Source organism: Schistocerca serialis, chromosome 2 (assembly GCF_023864345.2).
Source record: "Schistocerca serialis cubense isolate TAMUIC-IGC-003099 chromosome 2, iqSchSeri2.2, whole genome shotgun sequence".
NCBI classification, from domain to species: Eukaryota; Metazoa; Arthropoda; class Insecta; order Orthoptera; family Acrididae; genus Schistocerca; species Schistocerca serialis.
The window spans coordinates 330147096-330173898 of NC_064639.1; the positions used below are offsets into that span (position 1 = coordinate 330147096).

At 40.5% G+C, this 26803-nt stretch overlaps 1 protein-coding gene across 1 annotated transcript in view; it reads left to right on the forward strand.

Moving 5' to 3' along the window:
• Nucleotides 1-26803, forward strand: part of LOC126457140 (potassium voltage-gated channel protein Shaw-like) — a 363860-nt gene that overhangs the window by 281247 nt on the left and 55810 nt on the right. The window lies entirely within an intron of this gene.

Consider the following 26803-nt stretch of genomic DNA (forward strand, 5'->3'; position numbering starts at 1 on the left):
AATGATTTATAAAAGATATATGTATAGTTCAAAAAGTGGCAGTTGACTCTAAATCATGATAAGTACTAAAACGAGTCTGCTAAATTTCAGTGGAATTAATATTCGGCGTGAAAAAATATCATTGAGAGTGAGAGTGGAGAAGAATTACGGCATCTGTTGAATGAATATAGTAAACTCTAAAAGACAAAAGTAATGTAGCAGAACTTTAAATAGCGAGAAACATTAACATCAAAATTGATGGTCATAGGTTAGACAAAGGTAAGGAATTCTGCTGCATTGCAAACAAAATAATCCATAATGGACAAAGCAAGGAGGACATAAAAAGCAGACTGGAAAGGGCAAAATGGGCATTCCTGCCCAAGAGAAGTCTACTAGTATCAAACGTAGGCCCTAGTCTGAGGAAGACATTTGTCAGAATTTACTTTTGGGGCACAGCATTCTGTGTTAATGGATCATGGACTATGGGAAAAATGGATAAGAAGAGAATCGAAACATTTGAAATGTGGTGCTACAGAAGAATGCTGAAAAATAGGTGGACTTACAAGGGAAGTAATCAGGAATTGATGAAGAAAGGGAGGTATGGAAAACACTGACAAGAAGAAAGGACAGGATGGTAGGACACGTGTTTTGACCATCAGGGAATAACTGCCATGATACCAAGGGGAGCTTCAGAGGATAAAAACTGAAGAGAAAGAAAGAGATTGGAATGCATACAACAAATAATTAAGGACGTTGGTTATAAGATGAAGAGATGAGCACTGAAGAGGAATTCTGCATCAAACCAGTGAGAAGAATGACGACAAAAAAAATGTCATCACTCAAAGTGATTTGAATATATACCGTACGTTTTGTTGTCCACTACATTCTGTATCTGATGACTTGTGTTTTCTCTCAGATTAACGTAAGATCACATGGTTCAGGTTTTAGTAAACGTGTACACATCTCATTGAATAACTCCACTGTTAAAAGCGTTGCAGCTTTCTTGAGACAATGACGTACATTGGGAATAGCTCCGCGTCTTCAAAAGTGGAGGTTACAGTCTACGACCGTGCGATTCTGTGAGGAATAAAAGGGCGTCATCATTAACGCCGTCAGGGGAGTAGAGAGGGCATTACTTTCTGCTTTCAGAGGATTACTCCCGGGACGGAAACCGACGGAGTATTTTAATTAACAGCGTCCAGGGTCTGGCATTCATCATGCAGTGCAAAACGGCCTCCAAGGAGGCAGCTGCCGTGTCGGGAAGCGAGGGAGGCGGAAAAACTAGTCTGCCCGGCGCCCGAATATGAGCTCCGAGACTAGACTTGGCCAAATTCTGTGCGCGCTGAGTTACTGAAGCTGCTGGTCGTTAAGGTGTTTCGTGGGGCATCTGATAGCGCGGCTGTCTCAAGTGATTAATCTGCACACGTCGCGTGTCTGTACCCGGGGACATAGTGTCGCGGAAGTGTGGAAAGTCGTCAGATTAAGTTACAGATTGCCTCATAATGTTCACTAGCTATGCTTTACGAAACGAGTCGCTTTTTACGAATCTGAAAAGTCTCATTTTCACTACTGATGAAACCAGATTCGTTACATCAAGTCTTTGTACAGAAGTACTTGACGAAACTGTGAGTAAGTAAAAACGATAGAGTATATTTTCAAATTTTATGGCTTGGTTGGGTTGATCTGGTTGTGCACGCAGCAGGAATCTCGACGTCAGAACTCGCAGCCGCTCTCGCAAACCCTTATTTGTGTTGTTATATATATTATGGAGGAAAGTGTTAGGAAGTGTTAGTAAATGTAGCAGTATCATTGCGAACCACTTTAAGATATATATTTAGAAGAAATATTTTATGTTTTTTTGTCAAAAGTGTTTACACATTGTGGAGATACATAAAAATGAGCTGCTATCAAAGGGATACACGTATTCAGTGGGGTATTTTGTCGATACAGTCCTGGCACACAGTAAGAGAATGTTCAAAGCAAATGTATATCTTGCCGTTTTTACAAACGCACCTGAATTTTAGGTGTTTGCTTTTGCAGTCTATGCACCATTCTCATGACCTCACAGTTGAACCCACTTTTCACACCGCAAAGGACCGCAATTCTCTCAGTTACTGTTTATGGCAAAGTTTTTGACATTGCCTTTGCTGAAGATGGTCTTGCAGAAGCGCAAAAGAAAGTTGCTTCTCCTCTTCTCAGTTGTTCCCTCCTATTTGTGTTAAAAATGATAGCGGCATCTAATTCTCTCGTTTTTTGCCGCGTAAGAATATGCCATGACGCTTGAAATACTTACAAGGTACTAAAATAAAGTACCAAGCAAGAAAAGTCCGTTCTAACACTAAAAATGTCCAGTACTGCATACATACGCGCACGGGAATAACCTAAGCAGAACTAAGAACAAACTGACCAGTGCATGCGGCTGGTCCGTAATAGCCTAGAATTATTTGTTGTATGGTAACCAGTTATGTTATTGTTAAAATTCCACGCACAGCGTATCAAACGACTCCTATAATGGACACTTAAACGTACTGAGAAGAAGCTTCTTGGAAGCAATATTCAGGCATTGTATTAATGTGAAAACATTCTCCCCGGTCTCATAGACACCTTTGGCACTTACGGTTTAATGATTTTTTTTTTAGGTAGAATCTGTATTTTCTTTTCAATGCCGAAATCAAGTACTTAAATTATGGACTATGGTTTCACCACATTTTTAGACATGGCTAGAATCTACCGGAGTCTATGTTTCGATTTGTTCACCTACATATCTAAAGTAATTTAAATTCTGTGTCTGTTTGAATGGCAATATTCCTCAGCAGCTTTTAAAATCAGTTATTATTGGTTCCTCTGTCTTAATCTCAGAGTGCTTTCCAGAATAAGTGAATAAGAGGAAGAAACACCAATGACCATAGAAGATGCTTTGTAAATAAAAGCGAAATGCATCTGGTTGTAAAATTCTCTTTAATTAACTGCAGTAAATATAAGTCAGTCAATAATTACTTTTAATTGTGTTCTCGCGTTGTATTATTTAGTTAAATATGACGCTTCCATCGTTGTCGATTACGTGGCAGAACATTATTTTGGGTTTCTTTATTATCACGTCTCTCTGTTACCGTACTGCCGGCCGCTGTGACCGAGCGTTTCTAGGCGATTCAGTCCGGAACCGCGCTGCTGCTACGGTCGCAGGTTCGAATCCTGCCTCGGGCATGGATGTGTGTGATGTCCTTAGGTTAGGTTTAAGTAGTTCTAAATCTATGGGACTGATGACTTCAGATGTTAAGTCCCATAGTGCGCAGAGCCATTTCAACGATTTGTGACCGTACTAAATTTCACTAATATCTTTCGCAACACTGGAGTTACTTTTTACTTATCCTTGAATATTAGCTTTTATATGTAAGCGTTGTTTACTTTCGTGAAAGTTTTCACTATCATTTCATGTCAGTACAACTGAGGCTTCTGATGATTGGGAGTCTGACGAATGTGGAGGATGAAATCTTATCAGTATTTTCTGTACTGTGAAAAAGAAGAAATTTTACTCGCGTGAAACAAGGGAGCTTTTAGCAGGGATAAACGATTAAGGATCATTGTTAATAATTTATTAATATCAAATATTGAAATTAACACATAAATCATTGTTAACAAGAAATAAATTTTATTTGTGGGTATACAAAGTGTATAAAATTGTAATCAAAAGTTTAAATAAATAATTTCGATAATTTAACAACAAGTCTATGTTTACAGGTTTGAACAAGTAGGATCGCGACGAGAAGCACTTAGCCCAAGATTCCTGTCCTTCACATGCAAAGCTAATGAAAACTCCAGTTGATGAAGTACACAGCCGGTCAGTGGCCAGGTTTTAATTTTTAGACTTGACTCAGGTTTCCATACCCGCTAAGGGTATCATTACTGCGGATGTGAAATGTTTTGCGCAATGTAATCCAAGTAACTCCTTGGTCTTCTGAAATTAAATGATCGTATGGCATTGACGGGCGGGAGTCCCCACTTGGGCAATTTCGGGCGCCGAGTTGCAAGTCTTTTCAGTTGACGCCACACTGGCCGACTTGCATGTCGATGATGAAATGATGATGACAACTCAACACTCTGCCTCCGAGCGTAGAAAATCTTCGACCCGGTCGGGAATCGAATACTGTTCCTCTGGATGCCAGTGAGACCCACTGAACAGTAGCTGAGGGGCGGACACTTCTTGTGAAGAAGCAACACTTACCGGTATCGAACTCTCGGTCAAGTCTAAAAATAAACAAAAGTAGGCAGTGAGTGGCTGTGTAATACATTAGTTAGGAAATTACTCACAGTTTCTGCTGACAGCCATATTCAAGACGGTGATAGTGAAAACTATTGATAAAAACAAAATATTCCTGGCGCGAGAAAACTCTTACGAAGGTGCAAATACAGCGCAATGTGTATACTAAGCCAAAACAAAGAAACAAGTGTGCAGGTGAGTCCAAGGCTGTCTTATATTGATCAGACTTCCACTAGCTCGCCAAAACGTTCACCGCAGTCAACCTGTGACCAGATGACAGCGTTACGTGGTAAAGCCTGTTATGTGACCACCAGAGAAAAAGGTACCGCCAGTAATTCTCAAGCCTGGCATTTTCAATTGACTGCTTTTTGCTCGATTGCTCAACCATCGTCCTCGGCCTGGTACCAGAATCGGGATACACCGGCGCAACCGGAACGAAATACAGGTATTAGCAAAAGAAAACAGTTTAACAGAATGTTATAGTTGTTGTTGTGGTCTTCAGTCCAGAGACTGGTTTGATGCAGCTCTCCATGCTACTCTATCCTGTGCAAGCTTCTTCATCTCCCAGTACCTACTGCAACCTACATCCTCCTGAATCTGCTTAGCGTATTCATCTCTTGGTCTACCTCTACGATTTTTACCCTCCACGCTGCCCTCCAATACTAAATTGTTGATCCCTTGATGCCTCAGAACATGTCCTACCAACCGATCCCTTCTTCTAGTCAAGTTGTGCCACAAACTCCTCTTCTCCCCAATTCTATTCAATACCTCTTCATTAGTTATGTGATCTACCAACCTAATCTTCAGCATTCTTCTGTAACACCATATTTCGAAAGCTTCTATTCTCTTCCTATCCAAACTATTTATCGTCCATTTTTCACTTCCATACATGGCTGCACTCCATACAAATACTTTCAGAAACGACTTCCTGACACATAAATCTGTATTCCATGTTAAAAAATCTCTCTTCTTTAGAAATGCTTTTCTTGCCATTGCCAGTCTACATTTTATATCCTCTCTACTTCGACAATCATCAGTTATTTTGCTCCCCAAACAGCAACACTCCTTTACTACTTTAAGTACCTCATTTCCTAATCTAATTCCCTCAACATCACCCGATTTAATTCGACTACATTCCATTATCCTCGTTTTGCTTTTATTGATGTTCATCTTATATCCCCCTTTCAAGACACTGTCCATTCCGTTCAACTGCTCTTCTAAGTCTTTCCCTGTCTCTGACAGAATTACAATGTCATCGGTGAATCTCAGAGTTATTATTTCTTCTCCGTGGATTTTAATACCTACTCCGAATTTTTCTTTTGTTTCCTTTACTGCTTGCTCAATATACAGATTGAACAACATCGGGGACAGGCTACAACCCTGTCTCACTCCTTTCCCAGCCACTGCTTCCCTTTCATGCCCCTCGACTCTTATAACTGCCATCTGGTTTCTGTACAAATTGTAAATAGCCTTTCGCTCCCTGTATTTGACCCCTGCCACCTTTAGGATTTGAAAGAGAATATTCCAGTGAACATTGTCAAAAGCTTTCTCTAAGTCTACAAATGCTAGAAACGTAGGTTTGCCTTTCCTTAATCTTTCTTCTAAGATAAGTCGTAGAGTCAGTATTCCCTCACGTGTTCCAATATTTCTACGGAATCCAAACTGATCTTCCCCGAGGTCGGCTTCTACTAGTTTTCCATTCGTCTGTAAAGAATTCTTGTTAGTATTTTGCATCTGTGACTTATTAAACTGATCGGTAATTTTCACGTCTGTTAACACCTGCTTTCTTTGGGATTGGAATTACTATATTCTTCTTGAAGTCTGAGGGTATTTCGCCTGTCTCATACTTGCTCACCAGATAGTAGGGTTTTGTCAGGACTGGCTCTCCCAAGGCTGTTAGTAGTTCTAATGGAATGTTGTCTACTCCCGGGGACTTGTTTCGACTCAGGTCTTTCAGTGCTCTGTCAAACTCTACACCCAGTATCATATCTCCGTTTTCATCTTCATCTACTTCCTCTTCCGTTTCCATAATAATGTCCTCAAGTACATCGCCCTTGTATAGACCCTCTATATATTCATTCCACCTTTCTGCTTTCCCTTCTTTGCTTAGAACTGGGTTTTTTTCTGAGCTCTTGATGTTACGGTATGGGATCTATAATTTACGAAATGCATTCTACCGTAATTCACAAACAGTGACTCCAAGGAAAAAATGCATTAAAAATAAAGGTACTTCATTTTACAGCATATACCTGTACTAGCGTGCGTTCAGTACGTTTTGTGCTAAAAGTTCTGATACGAGGCTAGTCATAAAATTTTCATTATGATTTCAATAAAATAAAGTTATAACTTAAATGTTTATGTTTGTACAGGACCATATCCACTGTCCAGGTGCGCACTGATATAGCGCAACACAGTACCGTTCCGTAGCACTGGTAAGACAGTCCTACCTGATACATTCCACACAGTAATTGGCGTAGTGTCGTGACTAATCGTGTTAGCAGTGACAGTTTTTTATCGCCAATCCAGCCACTTGGAAGACTTTTATCATCCTCTCACTAAAAAAAACGATTTTTTTTCTTTTTAGTTGTAGATAAATTTTAAAACAAGTACCTGCAACCAAAGTGTCACCTATCAGCAATCCGTCCTAAATGAATAAAGAATGTCTTCGTTACCTTTCACTCGCCGTAATATTGACAGATTCACGGAATAATAAATTTTGACTTCGAGCGATGGTTGTGCCTATGATCTGTGGAGACATTGTTCTTACCATATAGGCCTACGTTGCACCTGATGAAGCGGCTTTAGGCAGCGAAAGCGGTTGTGTTTTAGTAAAGAACAGTTTTACCAGCTGTTAGCGGAATTCTTCCTAACATCGTGCAAATCAAAATGATGTGACCTACAGAGAAAGTGAAGATGCGCTGTGCCATATTGTCTTGGCTATGGTACAATGATATTGTGGTTTGCAATAGGTACCAGCACTGCAGGCATGTCACTGCAATATAATTAAAAATTAATTACGCCGCCTTAGATTTTTTTCTAACTACCCCTGATATTGCAAATGTTGTGCAGGGAAACCGAGTGGAGACACCCCTGTGTGACTGTTGGTCCATCATGGACAGTGACATCGGCTGGTCAACGGAATTCACCAACAGGTGTGTGACTTAATACGTTATTTTATCTGCTATCAAGTCTTCGAATGAAGCACTAGTGGCCCTGTACGGAAATTTTGTTTATTTGGAGAGATCCATATGAGGCCTGAGAATGGCATAGTGAAATAATGAAACTGGTAGCCTTCAAAATAAAATAAAATAACATCTTAAGTCTCACGGCTGTTTCTGAATTTCATTGACATTGACAAACCACTGTGTGAGGTCAGAATGGCTGCCGGAAACCGGTAAGGCATCTCCAATGTTATTAGAACATTAATATAGTTCATTCATTTGTGTTTTCAATTCGTTGTTCTCCCGTACCAACCTCGGCTGATGCTTCATTCAGATGCGTGTTGGGTTTCTAGCTGCCGTCTGTTTCGCAGCGACGGGCTTCTGGCAGGCAGGCGGCGGCAGATACCAACGCGAAAGCTTGGCCTCACGCTGGCTGTTGGAGTGTCATCGGTCCCATTCTGAATTCTACGATGACCCTTGATCCATGAGCAACATCCCTGGTGTCAATAGTCGTGTGGTCGGTAAATATCCTCCCTGCTGGCCTGGTAGGTTCCAAAACATGCAGGCGTCTGGGTGTTGGACAGGAACGTGGAACACAGGAAGCCCTGTTGCTGGTTTCCGCGTTAAAGCTTAGTGCTTGGAACACTCTGCGATATGATATTGCTAGAAGACAGTCAGTTTCTCAATGGGTGTATGATAGACTGTGAGCAGCGTGAAGTTCATGGCCTGAGACCATCACCTTGAGTACGTCTTCGGTTAGTTCGTAGACTGGACTGGAGCATCTAGTACATAGATTGACTACACAATCGTAATCATATAATCGAGAACTATTACTGTGAATGTGATCGATCCCAACGGTCAACTGGCGAGAACTGTAGAACTGGAGTATTTAAAAGAAGCTAGTACGAGCCTTTGATGTGCTGCTCAACTTGCAATGACCGCATGAGTCCTTCATATTCTGCTATATTCTCTTAACATGTTCTGCTACATGTTCTTGTTTAAAGGGACGTTGTACGTGAAATTCGTTGAATTTGACATTTTCTGTTTTCTACTCCACAATGTACTTTGGGCTTTCCTGAACATTTTGGTACGTAATACATTAAAATCAGACGTTTGTGAAACCTTCAAATAATATTTTGAATGTTGACGTGTGACTGTCAAATTTCGTGGCTATGCATTTACTGCGACAGTTGAGCAGTCATATCTTGGGAACTACACAGTCTAGAAGGCTTTGAATTGCTTTGTTTGTGCCTACTGCTACGTCTCAGAAGTTGGCATTACGAATAAACAAATCAGTCCTTTGTTTCTGATACTAGTTTTCGTTTAAAGTAGTGTGATTATCGGCTATTTTTGTAGTAAGCTAACTTCTATTGCTTTTTATGCGTAAATAAAATGACTAAGCGTAAAAGTAACTTCAAGAATCGCAAATTTGTGGGAAACAGATATGAGAGACCTGCATTTTCTTCTGAAGTACTTGACAACACGTGTGCTAGCAGTGAAGGAAACCACGATAATGTTTCTGAAGTGATGCACTAGGGGGGGGGGGGGTCACTTCTGAATTTTCTGGCACCTGCAAGGATTTACACATAAACATTCTCTTCCTTTGGCAGTAATGGAGGCAATCAAACCCATTTACAGAGATTTTTCAAATCCTGAGATACTAAAGAAGTGTGTACATTGGAAGACCCAGAATGTGAATGAGTCTGTCAGTAATGTTGTGTGGTGCCGTGCGCCTAAAAATGTATTTGTTGGCCTTATGACTCTAAAGTTAGCAGTGTCTGATGCTGTAATAACTATCAATGGCGGGAACTATGAAAAGCTTAAGGTTATGGAGAAGTTAGTGGTAAGATTTGGACAGAACACAGCTAAAGGACTGCTGGAACTGGATGAGCTTCGTATACGTGAAGCAGAGTTAGCTGCTCAGCAAATGACAAAAGAAGCAAGAGAGAAGAGGAGGAGGCAAGCACTGGGCTGTTGTGACACTGAAGAAGACACAGATTATGGGCCAGGGCAATTCTAATGCATAAAACACGCAGAAATGTCAGTCCGTAAAAGAATTTGTAATAAAAAAGTCTTAAACCTCAATATCTCAGAACTACATTTTTTGCAATAAATGACCCGTTTTCTGAAAAAGTACTGATGTTACAGTCATGAAATTTTCACAGCATGCCAAGTGTGAGATTCAACAGATATGGAACGAGAATAATTAAAATACCCTGAGTTGTTTTTATGTTCATTTATTTACAAAATTATTTTCAAAAAATTGTGTGCTTGAAAAGAAAAAAAGATGCCCCATAACACAATTTTAGTAATAATTCTGGTTCAGAGTGTCTAGAAAGTGCATTCAATAATTATGGAAAATTGTAAGTTGATGTCTTAATAAGTTTCCAAGATAATGGGTTACAAAATTCAACTATTTGACATTGGCGGCGTAGGACATACAATGTCCCCTTAAGAGATACAGTTTCTTGCATCACGTCTTACAAGCTAACGAATATCTCTTCCTTTGCCGGCCAGAGTGGCCGAGCGGTTCTAGGCGCTATAGTCTGGAACCTCGCGACCGCTACGGTCGCAGGTTCGAATCCTGCCCCGGGCATGGATGTGTGTTACGTCCTTAGGTTAGTTAGGTTTAAGTAGTTCTAAGTTCTGGGGGACTGATGACCTCATAAGTTAAGACCCATAGTGCTCTGAGCCATTTGAACCATTTCTCTCTTCCTTTGGTTTTCTGTCACAATCTTCTTTCTGCTGAATGTGTATTTCTCACACGGTGGATGGTCTCCTGATGTGCCGAATACCTGACCCACTTGTGACATGCTTTCTGTTCCAGCCTCTGTCTCTGGTTTAAATTGATATTGCCTGTGACAATGCGAGTGAGTTTTGATGAAAATTTTAATTTCTTACCCTTTACTATTATGTGACGTAAGAACTGAGTCGCACATGATGACGGCATTGCTGCAAAACTGGTGGCGACAATGAAGACGGGGAGTTGGCACCCAGTGAAGGTGTTCGTCTCTGTCGGCCTTCCTCGTTCGTCTCCTTTGCTGTAAACGAATACTTCATTTCTGACGTCCAAACCTTCCGCACATTTGCCTGTTTATTGTTTGAAGTCTTAAAACTTTCAGCACGTTTTGAATGATGTCTCCCAATAATTTTCATAACTACCAGATTATTGACTAGATTCGTTGAGAAAAGAATTTGCTGAGAATCAACCTTTTTTTTTTTTTTTTTTCTTCACAGAGAAGACATAAATATGCATTCACACTGGAACCACCACTAAAATGTTACTGTTATGTATTTCGCATCAGGGCGCAAGAGAATTCTGGAAATGCACCAGACGTTACGACTGAAGTAGTCTGTATGGGATTGACTGTAATAGATTGTGCCTTCCCTTCCATTGCCTTCATTCGACAGGAATAACTGTGAATGACGAGAACCATCAGATTGGTCACAGTTTCTCCTTTCCAAATGATTTCAAACAGGTCATTGGCTTTTAAAGCATCTATTATTACTCTGGAAAGAAGACCTTACTCTATGGTATTTGTAATGTACAAATTTCTGCAACATTTTTACCGTTTTGACAAGCAGGCTGAAATCATTCTGCCAAATAAAAATTGGCTGAAACAAATCTGACAGATCCAAAAACAGCTGCCACATGTTTTAAGATTTAAACACCGCCTCTAAAATATGAGGGTGAAAAAGTAGCCGTATCGTCTTTATGGCTATAAAATTTTTCCCCTTTCCAGCTTGGTGCTTACAAGGCCCAGGTTCTGCATTAGATCTGTTAGCGCATTTCTATTTGTATAGCGCTTTACAAGTTGAAGAATTTATGAACATTGTGAGTCCTTAAAAACTCGTGCTTTCAATAAATATTTGACTCGAGTGCAATCTTGCTTGGAAGTGAAATACGGACGATAAACAGATCAGATAAGAAAAGATTAGAGCTTCCGCAGTGTAGTGCTGTAGAAGAATGTTGAAGGTTAGATGGGTGATTTGAGGAGGTACTGATTCAGTTTGGGGTGAACTGAAATTTATGGCACATCCTAAAAGAAGAACACGGTAGGTGGGGCAAATCCTAAGCCAGAAGAAATGGAAAATTTGGCGATGGAGGGAAGTGCAGGTGGTAAAACCAATATTTGAGGGAGACCAAGGCTTGAATAAAGCAAGTAATGTCAGATGGACAGTAAGGCACAGATGAAGAGAGAAGCCAGGATAGAATAGTGTTTACAGCTATATCAAACTTAACTTCGGACAGAAGACCGTAACAAAAAAAAAAAAAAAAAAAAAAAAAAAAGACACACCGCTGACTATGCAAGTTGCAGTACATTTAAGAAAGCATGCGACACACATCAAATGGGAATGAAATACACTACACGCTTGGATATGCAAAATGATAGTATTTACATGCGACGGCACAGACTATGTAGGGGTAACGTTATCTCAAATCTGTAAATGAGGAAAGGCTATCCAGCAGATTTCTCGTTCAGTTATCCGATTTGAACGTTGTGTGATTATTAGAAAATTCGTGATACGTGTTGTCTAAGAAGAACCACCGCGTACCAGGGTACTAATAGGTGTCGGAATTACACGGCAACAGGATCGGGACCTGTCGAGAGTACAGATTATCTTTCGACGATATTGCTGCTGATGTTGATTGGAATTCTCGTTCAGGACTGCCATTCTCAACGTTACGAAAGAGCCTCACATGACTAATGCTCAAGAGGGCAGAGATATTATACTTTGCGTATTTTGAGTCAGGAAATAGACTTGATTGTTGCAAGATAAGAATCTACGGGATCAGTGCTGCAGTATCTGGAGCACAACGGATTGTCAGCACGGCGACCATTGTTGCTGCTTCCCTTGAGCTGGCAGCAGAGTATGGCGTGGCAGCAGATTTGCTCCCAACAATAACACCGGATGGAAGAGTGTCACCTTTTCAGGTGAGTTCTCGTTCTGCGTCACATGCGATAAGGCTCCAAGGAGAACAAACGTTACCTGATTGAGTTCGGGCCTAGCATGTTGTCATGGTAATGGGTGCCATCCGGTACACAAGCCAATGATAATATCTGATTTGCGTAGCAGATAATTTGGGCAGCAGACGTTACATTTATGATGTGTTGAGACTGACAGTTGTGTCGTATGTTTCAAGTCCTCGTGAAGTTATCTTTCATTAAAATAACGCAAGAATTTAGGGTGTACGCTCTTCAGATCTGCCACCCTTAGAAAACATTTGACAGTGGGTTACCGAGAGACGAGCACGTATTACTCGCCAGCCATTACCTCTGATGAACTCTGTCACAGACCTGAATCAGCATCTAATGTTTCATACGTAATCAGACTCGGTGCCCAGTTAGGTTAGGCCCCTTGTTGCTGTCATAGGTGGCAACGACGTGAATTAAATTTCGCACTCTCTAGATCCCCAAGTAACCTCTGAATTTGTGGAAATAATAAGCAAAATTTCGTTATTTGCTGACGGTCCTAGATTCTAGTATCTTTCACATCAAAATTCGTCCTGGAATGTTACACTGGTGATAAATCACACTGTCCTCTTTCTCTGGAGAAAAGTTCCATGTAAGGAGCTTGTCGATCTGAAACATTATGAAGTGGGAGAATGTCTGTGGTATGAGTCGCGATTGTATAATATATCTCCACTTGATTTATTAATTCGAAACGAAATATATTTATTCGCTTTCGGGCATCATACTATTAAATTTCTTGAAAAACATCATCTAAACAGCATGAGTTTCATATACTAACGTAATTTTTGTTGTAATTGGGTTCTAGATATCTACATGGTTGTTTGTTTTCAAGATACACATCATGCTGAACGTCATAAGGGTTTATAACTGACGCCCATGCCACTGATGTAGAGATACATAAGGTTATGTAGACTTACGTTTCTGCTGTTTTTTATACAGCTGTCAAGTTACAGAGATTGATTCCTCCGTATCAGATGCCACGGACGACAGGCTATGCATCCGAATATCAGTTTGGTTAATTAATATTTTAAGAGTATTTCATGGCGTTTAGAAGTTGTCCGTAACAAATATCTAAAAGCTGCGAAGCAGGAAGCATTCAAGACTTTTAAATTACTAAATGATAATGAATCTTCACGGTAAATGATAGCAGTCAAACAGTTGTAGGATAAAGATTTATTAAAATTCTTGACACGGTTTCGGTATATCTAAATATACCTTCATCAGAAGTAAAATACACTAAAAACACATCCTGCACTGGAGTTACATAAAAAAATTGTGCCAAAAGCGTCGTCAGTAGTTAAAACATGATCTCCATTTATACAACATAAATGACGACGCCTTTTGCACAATTGTTTTATGTATCCCCAGTGCAGGATGTGATTTTAGTGTATTTTACTTCTTATGAAGGTATATTTAATTGTACCGAAACCGTGTCAAGAATTTTAATAAATCTTTATCCCGCAACTGTTTCGCTGCTATCATTTAGCGTGAAGAATTTCAACAGTTGCTGTTTCAGTCATGTTTAAAATCTTGATAATGAATCAATGTTTTAATATTTTAAAAGATTATATACTTCCATTGAAGATGGATTTCTAAATCTGGTACTAATTATAATAACTTTGATACAGCAGATTTTACATACATGTCGAACTTTGGAGTTTTCCATTATAATCAAAAGATTTTCGTTATTCTCAGGTTAAGAGTCAACGTGAATGGCATCGGAAGAAGGTTTTTACTGGTTTCATCATGAAATGTCAATCATGGACGGCTGATTTACACGTGGCTGCTTCGTTGCGGAGAATGGAATGTGTTTCTTTCAAGGCAGACAGAATAGTTTGATGAGACACGAGGCTGGGATATCTTGTACCAGTCATCGGCAGTGTGCGTCACAATGAGCGACTTTGAAGCTTTTTATTGCAGCATTCTCGTACATCCATATGGAAAAAAACCGCCACCATAAGAACCTTCTGCACAGAGTGCAAAAAAACTGCTGTCACTCCTGAAGATCATATGAGGGCCACATTTTAACTTTTTATAAGAACAATGTAAAAACATCAATTTTTAACCAATCGTTTTATTCCTCGTCGAGTTATTGGGTTTGAAAATTTATACACCTTTGCATGCGTTGATACTATTTCGGAAACATTTTTCAAGTTTCTGAAGGTTCGACAGATTTTTCCGATAGCTGTCCAAGCATTTCTTGTGTAACATAGGGGGAAATTAAACAAACAAGTAAGTACCTCGGCAAAAATCAGATGAATGCATGATATGATACATTAATTGTGTGTTTCTCTTCGTCAGTAAGGTCTTTGACCTACTTTAAAATAGTTAACATTAACATGACAAAAGATGATTAGTCTTTTTCGGCTGTTTTCCTTATTGTAGTTTGGCTAAAAATCATTTTAACACACACATTGTAGTATACTGTTAAGCGGTAACTTGTTAGATCCTATGAAGCAATGGTTCCCGCTAGTACGGTATAGCAAAAGTTAACCTTTGAATACACAAACAGTTCATTGCTCCGGCTCCTACGGTTGTGTATGCATCTTTCATCTCTTTTTACGATGTAGTGTACGGATTATAGAATTCCTCATCCGAAATTATTATTATTATTATTATTATTATTATTATTTTGCCTTTCCTTACATCAATTGATAGGAATCGACATTTGAACGTCGATCAAATTATGTTGGATTCATAGACCAGAAATCTTTTTTTATTTTTTTGGTCATCAGTCTACTGACTGGTTTGATGCGGCCCGCCACGAATTCCTTTCCTGTGCTAATCTCTTCATTTCAGAGTAGCACTTGCAACCTACGTCCTCAATTATCTGCTTGACGTATTCCAATCTCTGCCTTCCTCTACAGTTTTTGCCCTCTATAGCTCCCTATAGTACCATGGAAGTCATTCCCTCATGTCTTAGCAGATGCCTTATCATCCTGTCCCTTCTCCTTATCAGTGTTTTCCACATATCCCTTTCCTCTCCGATTCGGCGTAGAACCTCCTCATTCCTTACCTTATCAGTCCACCTAATTTTCAACATTCGTCTATAGCACCACATCTCAAATGCTTCGATTCTCTTCTGTTCCGGTTTTCCCACAGTCCATGTTTCACTACCATACAATGCTGTACTCCAGACGTACATCCTCAGAAATTTCTTCCTCAAATTAAGGCCGGTATTTGATATTAGAAGACTTCTCTTGGCCAGAAATGCCTTTTTTGCCATAGCGAGTCTGCTTTTGATGTCCTCCTTGCTCCGTCCGTCATTGGTTATTTTACAGCCTAGGTAGCAGAATTCCTTAACTTCATTGACTTCGTGTCCATCAATCCTGATGTTAAGTTTCTTGCTGTTCTCATTTATACTACTTCTCATTACCTTCGTCTTTCTCCGATTTACTCTCAAACCATACTTAGACTGTTTATTCCGTTCAGCAGATCATTTAATTCTTCTTCACTTTCACTCAGGATAGCAATGTCATCAGCGAATCGTATCATTGATATTCTTTCACCTTGTATTTTAAATCTGCTCCTGAATCTTTCTTTTATTTCCATCATTGCTTCCTCGATGTACAGATTGAAGAGTAGGGGCGAACGGCTACAGCCTTGTCTTACACCCTTCTTAATACGAGCACTTCATTCTTGATCGTCCACTCTTATTATTCCCTCTTGGTTGTTGTACATATTGTATATGACCCGTCTCTCCCTATAGTTTACCCCTACTTTTTTCAGAATCTCGAACAGCTCGCACCATTTTATATTGTCGAACGCTTTTTCCAGGCCGACAAATCCTATGAAAGTGTCTTGATTTTTCTTTAGCCTTGCTTCCATTATTAGCCGTAACGTCAGAATTGGCTCTCTCGTCCCTTTACTTTTCCTAAAGCCAAACTAATCGTCACCTAGCGTATTCTCAATTTTCTTTTCCATTCTTCTGTGTATTATTCTTGTAAGCAGCTTCGATGCATGAGCTGTTAAGCTGATTGTGCGATAATTCTCGCACTTGTCAGCTCTTGCCGTCTTTGGAATTGTATGGATGATGCTTTTCCGAAAGTCAGATGGTATATCGCCAGACTCATATATTCTACACACCAACGTGAATAGTCGTTTTGTTGCCACTTCCCCCCATGATTTTTGAAATTCTGATGGAATCTTATCTATCCGTTCTGCCCTATTTGACCGTAAGTCCTCCAAAGCTCTTTTAAATTTCGATTCTAATACTAGATCCCCTATCTCTTCTAAATCGACTCCTGTTTCCTCTTCTATCACATCAGACAAATCTTCACCCTCATAGAGGCTTTCAATGTATTCTTTCCACCTATCTGCTCTGTCCTCTGCATTTAACAGTGGAATTCCCGTTGCACTCTTAATGTTACCACCGTTGATTTAATGTCACCAAAGGTTGTTTTGACTTTCCTGTATGCTGAGTCTGTCCTTCCGACAATCATATCTTTTTCGATGTCTTCAGCGATCTGAGTCTGTATCCGCTCCTGGGTACGCCTTACAATCCAGTATCTGATTTCGGAATCTCTGTCTGACCATAATGTAATCTAATTGAAATCTTCCCGTATCTCCTGGCCTTTTCCAAGTATACCTCCTCCTCATGTGATTCTTGAACAGGGTATTCGCTATTATTAGCTGAAACTTGTTACAGAACTCAACTAGTCTTTCTCCTCTTTCATTCCTTGTCCCAAGCCCATATTCTCCAGTAACCTTTTCTTCTACTCCTTCCCCTACAACTGCATTCCAGTCGCCCATGACTATTACACTTTCGTCCCCCTTTACATACTGCATTACCCTTTCAATGTCCTCATACACTTTCTCTATCTGTTCATCTTCAGCTTGCGACGTCGGCATGTATACCTGAACTATCGTTGTCGGTGTTGGTCTGCTGTCGTTTCTGATTAGAACAACTCGGTCACTGAACTGTTCACAGTAACACACCCTCTGCCCTACCTTGCTATTCATAACGAATCCTACACCTGTTATTCCATTTTCTGCTGCTGTTGATATTACCCGATACTCATCTGACCAGAAATCCTTGTCTTCCTTCCACTTCACTTCACTGACCCCTACTATATCTAGATTGAGCCTTTGCATTTCCCTTTTCAGATTTTCTAGTTTCCCTACCACGTTCAAGCTTCTGACATTCCACGCCCCGACTCGTAGAACGTTATCCCCCTTGGCAGTCCCCTCCCGGAGATCCGAATGGGGGACTATTCCGGAATCTTTTGCCAATGGAAAGATCGTCATGACACTTCCTCAATTACAGGTCACATGTCCTGTGGATACACGTTACGTGTCTTTAATGCAGTGGTTTCCATTGCCTTCTGCATCCTCATGCCGTTGATCGTTGCTGATTCTTCCACCTTTAAGGGCAATTTTCCACCCCTTGGACAAGAGAGTACCCTGAACCTCTATCCGCTCCTCCGCCCTCTTTGACAAGGCCGTTGGCAGAATGAGGCTGACTTCTTACGCCGGAAGTCTTCGGCTGCCAATGCTGATTATTTATCAAAATTTAGGCAGTGGCGGGGATCGAACCCGGAACCAAAGACGTTTTTATTATTAATCACAGGCACTACCCCTTTTTTTCTTTTTTTTTGCATTTTGTTCGTTATTGATCGTTGTGTTCGGTCGTTGCGGACGTCGCAAGACATCCTGTTCAAGTTCGGTGGTTGATCCTTCCACTCAGTTTTTTATTACAGAGGCCAACCGGCTTTCTGACCGAACACGCTGAGCTACCGTGCCGGCTCCCTTAGACCACGGGTCTATGTACAGAAATCTTTAACACGGCTAGTTATTCCTTTGACATCTCAGATGCCTCCTGTAAAACAAAGTGTCTGTTTTTACAACTGTGCCAAGAACCAGTACGAACTCACCTTTAGTATGTTCTACCCGAAAGTGATTAACCTTCTGAAAATAATTAATACTGTCTACGAAAATTCGGACGCCAGTCCTTAAAGGATAAATTTTGAAAATAATTTTCAAACGCAGTTCAAATTGTTAATGAAATTATCACTGAATGAATGAAACTTTAGTTTTTGGTAATAGAATTAAGCTAAAAAAAAAGATTAGTCCTTTAGCAATAAATTTAATCTAATTTTCGAATGAAAATGAAGTTGCTTCTTATTATATTTTTTTGATTAACTGTTTTCTTGAGGAATTAAGCAAGTGTATTTTATAAAGTACTCTTGCAATGCGTTTTATAATGAAAATTTACCTCACAAATTATTACGTTAATTGAAATATCGTTTTTAGTTAAAAATAACATTTTGATACGATTTGAGGTAGTTGCAATTGAATGTAAAGTCATTTACTGCAAATTGCTACCAAATTTTTCCCAAAAAACAATCACCATGCTTTCTTTCTAAAACGTCTCTGTTCAGAAAAAAACTACTCATTACGAAAGAAAATATCAATAGCTTGCCTGTTACACTGCACCCCCCCCCCCCCTCCCCCACCAATTGGGATCTGTCAACGACAGTGTCCGCTGCGATCAAGCTATTGCTCATTTTCTCCCAAAGAAAAGGTGTTCCAGAAACGGACACGATAAGGGAAGAGGCTTGGTAGTCAAAGTACGTAACTGGCTTCCATATTTGATTAGTTGAGTGGCACCTATTTCTTTGATATAATATCTTCTTTCATCAGGAGGAGAACAGACGTTGTTTCAAATAAATATGTGCATAACAATTTAATACTTTGATAAATTGCTAATCATTCAACATTTATACAGCAATCTTTTCTAAGGTGAAATTATCGTTTACTAGTTATCAGTTTCAGTAACAAATCGTTAGCAAAAAGTAAATGTAAGGCTTTTCCGTTACAGTATCAACATATCTCATCTCCTTGTCAATGTTTTCCACATATTTCCTTCTTCGTCAGTTTTGTAGGAAACCTCCTCATTACTTACGTTAAAGTCCACCTAATGGTCAGTTTGCTTGTGTACACATCTCAGAAGGATTGTTTCAATTCCATGCAATGTTGTGCTCCAGACTTCCATTATCCTCTTCTTCCCATCCATTTCATTCGTAAGTGACTTATGATGTCGATCAACTAAAAAACTTCTTTTATTTCCCAAGGTTTCTTCGCAGTTGTATTCTCGTAATTACACTGCTGGCCATTAAAATTGCTACACCAAGAAGAAATGCAGATGATAAACGGGTATTCATTGGGCAAATACATTATACTAGAACTGACTTGTGATTACATTTTCACGCCATTTAGGTGCATAGATCCTGATAAATCAGTACCCAGAACAACCACCTGTGGCCGTAATAACGGCCTTCATACGCCTGGGCATTGAGTGAAACAGAGCTTGGATGGCGTGTACAGGTACAGCTGTCCATGCAGCTTCAACACGATACCACAGTTCATCAAGAGTAGTGACTGGCGTATTGTGACGAGCCAGTTGCTCGGCCACCATTGACCATACGTTTTCAGTTGGTGAGAAATCTGGAGAATGTGCTGGCCAGGGCAGCAGTTCAACATTTCCTGTATTCAGAAAGGCCCGTACAGGACCTGCAACATGCGGTCGTGGATTATCCTGCTGAAATCAATGGTTTCACAGGGATCGAATGAAGGATAGAACCAAGGGTCGTAACACATCTGAAATGTAACGTTCAATGTTCAAAGTGCCGTCAATGCCAACAAGAGGTGACCGAGACGTGTAACCAGTGGCACCCCATACCATGACGCCGGGTGATACGCCAGTATGGCGATGACGAATACACGCTTCCAATGTGCGTTCACCGCGATGTCGTCAAACACGGATGCGACCATCATGATGCTGTAGACAGAACCTGGATTCATCCAAAAAAATTACGTGTGGCATTCGTGCACCCAGGTTCGTCACTGAGTACACCATCTCATCCGCTCGTGTCTGTGATACAGCGTCAAGGGTAACCGCAGCCATGGTCTCCGACCTGATAGTCCATGCTGCAGCAAACGTCGTAGAACTGTTCGTGCAGGTGGTTGTTGTCTTGCAAACGTCCCCATCTGTTGACTCAGGGATCGAGACGTGGCTGTACGATTCATTACAGCCATGCGGATAAGGTGCCTTTCATCTCGACTGTTAGTGATACAAGGCCGTTGGGATCCAGCATGGCGTTCCGAATTACCCTCCTGAACCCATCGATTTCATATTCTGCTACCAGTCATTGGATCTCCACCAACGCGAGCAGCAATGTCGCGATACGATAAACCACAGTCGCGATATGCTACAATCCGGGAAGTCGGAAACGTGATGGTACGCATTTCTCCTCTTTACACGAGGCATCACAACAACGTTTCACCAGGCAACGCCGGTCAACTACTGTTTGTGTATGAAAAATCGGTTGGAAACTTTCCTCATGTCAGCACGTTGTAGGTGTCGCCACCGGCGCCAATCTTGTGCGAATGCTCTGAAAAGCTAAACATTTGCATATCACAGCATCTTCTTCCTGTCGGTTAAATTTCGCGTCTGTAGCACGTCATCTTCGTGGTGTAGCAATTTTAATGGCCAGTAGTGTATGTCTGTCTGTCCTGAGTTCTTTTTGGAGATGTCCGTTACTTTTCAACTAAACATCCTACTGTAATACTCATTATTGCAGTACCTATACCCCCAAAGAAATTCAAATACAAAAAAAAATGGTTCAAATGGCTCTGAGCACTATGGGACTTAACATCTATGGTCATCAGTCCCTAGAACTTAGAACTACTTAAACCTAACTAACCTAAGGACAGCACACAACACCCAGTCAAATTCAAATGCATCCCACTGCTTTGCACATTGGTTCATACGGATGATTATCTTAAAATATGCTCTTCATCATTACTAAATTGTTATTGGGGTCTTTTATTTGCTCCTGTGTACAACATTCAGTTTAATAAGTGATTTCGAAATCTCTGTCTATCCATGATGTAATCCACCTGCAATCTTACCGTATCTCCAGACTAAGAATACGTCCTCCTCCTGTGATTTTTAAACAGTGTACTCGCCTTTACTAGCTGAAATTGGCTGTAGAACTCAGTCTTCCTTCTCTCTCATTCCTACTACCAAGCCCGCATTCTCCCACAATTCTTTACTCTGCTCCATCCCTTTTTACCAGTTTCCAAACACTCAAGATAGTTAGATTACAATCTTTACACAGTAAAAGTATATCCATTGAAAGTATGACATCAGTTATCAGTTTTTTCACAACAATGCAGCTTTAAAGGTTCACTGTAAACAAAGTGCTTAGCTAATTACCGGGCTGTCTTTACTTTTAATAATAACAAATTACAAACATCACAACCACGGTAGGAACTCAGGTCAGCTGCACCATATAGTGACCGTCTGTAACATCTTAAAAATGACACTGGTCATTTACATTTTGAACAGCAGACGGAGTGCAGGCATATCACCCATATCTACCTCTGAACTATGGGACTGATGTCACCACCACACATCTTTGCTCATTCTCAACGGACGTAGGTGGGCAAAGATAGTAACAATATTGCAGTTGGACGCTGGTAGCATTTAGAAATGTTTCTGCCTACTACGTATAACGTGGAGCGATTTACGAATGGTTTGCTAATGAGTCGGTAGCTCAAGAGGCAAGCATTAAATGAAGGGTGGTTGCGTTTATCTAAATAGAAACGTGTCAAACAGATCACACAGTGAGGTGACGGAATAATATTGATGTGAGCATAGGATCTGCTATCTCCATATGAGTATCAGTTTGCCAGAAACATCTTACTGTTTCCTCAACCGTGGTAGCAACGGAAAACGGAATCTACAGCAGGTGTTCGAATTGGATAATGTTCCAGCGTTACGGATAGGGGGAAGGCCTCAAACAAGTATCGGAGAGGCAGGAAAGCAATTAATTTCTGTAAGTGTAATGAGCCAAATTCATGGTGTAATCAAAAACTGTTTATTAATATTTTATTTTTTCCAACAGTAACTTATTTCGGCTCCATGATCACTGTCAACCTATTTTCGTAATACATCGTTAACGATGTCGCTGTCTAATACCTACCATTGCTACGTGCCATAGATGTAATACAGACGAAATTGTTATCCTCTAGATCGTCGGTTCCCAAGCCATAGGTTGTCAACCATTTTTGGGCCGTGAAAGCTGTTCGAGAGTCCAAGACAAAATAAAATCTGTCGGGAGCTTCGGGGGTGTGATCGCCAGTCGTCAAGGTCAGCGAGTACAGAGTGAAATAACAGTTGAAGTCACAAGGAAGTGGTCCGTTCGGTCATGTTGAAGAGTACCCAGATTTTTTAAGACACAGAAAAAGTAGATCAAAAGAAGCTGATTAGCCAGCCTCCCAGTATTTTTTGTTTTACGTTGAAAATTTCGAATATCGTGTGCCACCAGGCGGCTGGATTGTACACCCCTTCGGCCTTTGCTGGCTGCTCATGAAAAACGCATAACGTGTTGCAATCCGACCGTAATTTGTAGAGTCGGTAGTTTCTAGGACACAACTGTTCGCAAGAATGACTCGTCTGAAGTTTTTTCATTTAATATCCGGACGTAAGAAGGAAGGACAATTTGTGTTTTACGTCCTGTACACAGCTAAGATAATGAGAGGCAGGGTTTGTCTCGGATTTCGTACTGGTGGAGGACAAACCCATTTAAGGAACCATCCCGGCATTTGCATGGAGTAACCTGTTCGCCCGCAGAAATCCGTTATCTGCATGGCCGTCCCGTTAAGTCTACACGGGTCACTCGAATGCGATTAAAGGGTGTTAGCCACTACTCCACTTCGCTCAGCGCCATGGAAATAATTCTGAATTACAATTCACCGAGACACTTCATGTGCATTTCTAAAAACTGTGTACGTGAACGAGCGTCTCCAACTTTACTTCTTTTTGAAAATAAATACACGAACATACTGACTGTAGATGGTGATTTAAGTCTAAAAGTAACCAGTTGTAGTCCAGATATTGATTGTCTCGTGCGTAAAAAACGATGTTAAAAATCCTATTGAGCTCTTTTTAACACTGAACACTCGATTTTGACTTTTCATCTAGTTGTGACAGTTAAATGAATCTTTTTTTTATAAAAAAATGTTAATATTTTTCACTCTTTGTTTCACAGTATGTTTTCAAACACTCACAGGTGTGTGTGTTTACATTTTTTACTTGTATGTATTGTTACTGGGCCTCTAAACCTTTTTAACAAAATGGGTGATCTGTATAGCTAGAAAGGTTAAGAACCGTTACTCTTGATCTGTAACCTCTCAGCAGTGGAATCTGTTGCTATAAACTTATAGTTCCAGATAATCACACCTTAACATAAGGCCTTTGAATCTAGCAGCGTATTGGCTTACTGTACATATAATCTCCTGATATGACATATATAACGCTGAAGGCCCAAAAGAATTTAAAATGTTAACAATTAATTTTTGCATATAATGTGTAAACGACAACGGTTTACGACGTACGACAGACGTATAGGGGAAGTCGAGGCAAAAAATTTGGTTTTGAACATTTGCGGTCTATCAAGCCGGGAAACACCCTCAAACTGGTGTACGAAAGCCAATCAAGTTGCAGCGCATGACAAGATGCGCGAGACTTTAAATATCCAGTCACCCTCTCGCTCCCCTGCCATAGTAGTCTATTTCGTTAACATCATCAGTTTAAACATTTCCCACGAAGATAAGGAAAGAAAAGGAAATCAGAAGCTTTAATTAAAATAACCTTTGTCTGCAAGGATGGTTGTATAATTTTTTATCACGTATGCGATTGCGGGACTCTCAGTCAATCTCCAGACGCACCATAGGTGCGAGGGTAAGTGAATTATTGTCCGCAAAGTTGTTATAAAATTTTATTCTAATCCAATAAGAAACTTAAAAGAACATCAGTTTTCGACATAGTCTCCTTGCGTTTCAACGCACTTGGTCCATCGTTGTAGAAGCTTCCGGATGCCCTCATAAAAGAAGGTGCTTAGTTGAGCTGCGAGCCAGGAATGCACCGCTTCTTTCACTGCTTCGTTCGAGGCAAATCGAAGGACCCTTAAGGCCTGTTTGAGTGGACCAAACAAGTGATAGTCAGAAGGGACAAGATTGGGACTCTATGGAGGATGATCCAGGACTTCAAAATTGAGTTTCTGGAGCGTTTCAGCAGTGTGGGCAGCAGTGTGGGCAGCAGAGTGGAGACGGGCATTGTCGTGCAACAATACAACACCTTTTGACAGCAATCCTCGGCGTTTCCATCTCACTGTAACGTACACTGTTTATTGTTGTGCCCTTTCCCCATAATGTTCCAGTACTGGACCTTGTGCGTCCCAAAAGCCGTAAGAATCAGGTTTCTTGCGGACGGTTGGGTCTTGAACTTTTCCTTGCAAGGCGAATTTGGACGTTTCCATTCCATACTCTGCTGTTTACTCTCCGGCTCGTAATGATGGATCCATGTTGCGTCACCAGTAATGATTCTGTCTAGGAAGTTGTCCCCTCTGTTACCATAGGGATCCAAATGTTTTTGGCAGATGTCAAAGTACGTTTGCTTAGGCAACTGTGTGAGTTGTTTTGGGACCCATCTTGCACAAACTTTATGAAATCTAAGTCTGTTGTGGATGATTCCGTAGGCAGAACCGTGACTAATTTGCATACGTTGTGCCGCTTCGTCAATAGTTAATCGTCTGTGTAAGAGAATCATTACACGTGAACACTCAATGGTTTCTTCATTTGTGGCGGTAAACGGTCGTCCGGCTCTTTCATCGTGCGTAACAAGTGCGCGACCATTTCGGAATTTTTCAGTCCATTCGTAGACCCTCCATTGTGGCAAAACAAAAACCAAAAGTCGTAGATGAATTCAGGCCCCTAATACGCCTTCCGACCACAAAAAAACGTATCACTGAACGTTGCTCTACTTTGGTGCAAACAGACAGCGGAGCAGCCTTGATTAACAGCACGGCAGCGATAGCGAAACTAACCTAGCAGCTTGAAATTTGCAAAGATGTAACAACAAATGAACAGAGCCTGCGTCATCCACGTAAAACGACAGTACTACAACTATATAACTAAATTGCGAATAATAATTGACTTAACCTCGTACAAATCTAATAGATGTTAGACATTATATTTCCGGGTTTCAGCTAGCTGGCAACCGAATATCGTGCGTGCGAACACCACAATCACAACGCCAATCAAAGTGACACCTAATTGTTAGGAAAGAGACTATACCACTTTGTGTTTGAAGTATCTCATCTCCATTATACGATATAAAGCCCAGACCAGAAAAGTTTGCGCGTAGCAAGTATTCGTCAGTGAGTCGGGTGTGCATTGTGACGTGCTCTAGAGAAGAGTAGTACACCTGTTCTAAACACATTTTCATGAATGCAGTTATCTAAACATTTTGACTGACTTACAAAATTCGAGAGACGTAAATATACAGGTTGAGGCAGCGTAGACAGACCACGCCAAATATATCGAAAACGATTAAATATATCGAGGTGCAGTTTTCGCCAAGTTAAGGAGCACAATATGGTAAATTTCCTAACGTCCGTAAGTAATTTTTGTCGTTTATAATCGCCAAAGTAAGACAGCGACTATGTTTTCTTTTTTCTGATGGACCTATCCACTTTCTTCTGTGACATTTAAAGGACTTTTCCAAGAGAACTTCAACGATATGACGTTTATAGAACAGGATCAAATAGTATCAAGATAACAGCAACGCAAACCACTGTCCCGCTGTCAGGAGACGAGAAGTTCTACAAACGTCTGCCCTCTTATGTCAAATGCAAGCAAGCACGTAACTGGGGTATGGCTCGTGTGTCTGTTATCACGGGTGTCAAAACCAAGTGCTAAAAATGCTGACCCTGAGCATTGTTATACGCTATAAAGTGAGTCTGGAGAAATACTACTGCACGCTACATTCCATCTGCAGCTAAAGGCAGCACAGGCTCGTGTTTTAAGGCATTGCTTCTTGTCTTCCGGAGTCGTTTGTATTTCCCAATAGGCCTCTTGTTTTAATTTCCACCACAAGTATGAATGGATAAGTGTTAAGTCCAGTGAGTGTGCAGACCATTTCGCGTTTCCTGAACGACTGTTCAGATGCTCACCGAACGTTCTCTTAAGAGGTTGTGTCATTACATGCGGGAATGGGAGGGACATCCGTATGTTGGTACCACAAAGATTGCCTTATGTCAAGCGGGTGTCTTCCAACAACTACGGCAGCAGTATATCTTAGAAAGTCGAGATACTTGAGAGTATTTAAATTCCCATCAATGAAACAAGGATTAATGATTTCAGGCTCGAAAATTAGGCACCTAATGTTGACAGAACAAGAACAATCATTTTAACCATTTATTTGAGTCAGCGTGGATTTTCAACTGATGATCAAGATATGTTGCGAAGATTGTCTTGCTCATCGTTTTAAACGTCGCTTCTTCCTTAAACAAACTTTTGCGTATATATCCACATCACTTTGCACTTTGCGTAGATAACATTCGGAGAACCGTAACCGATTT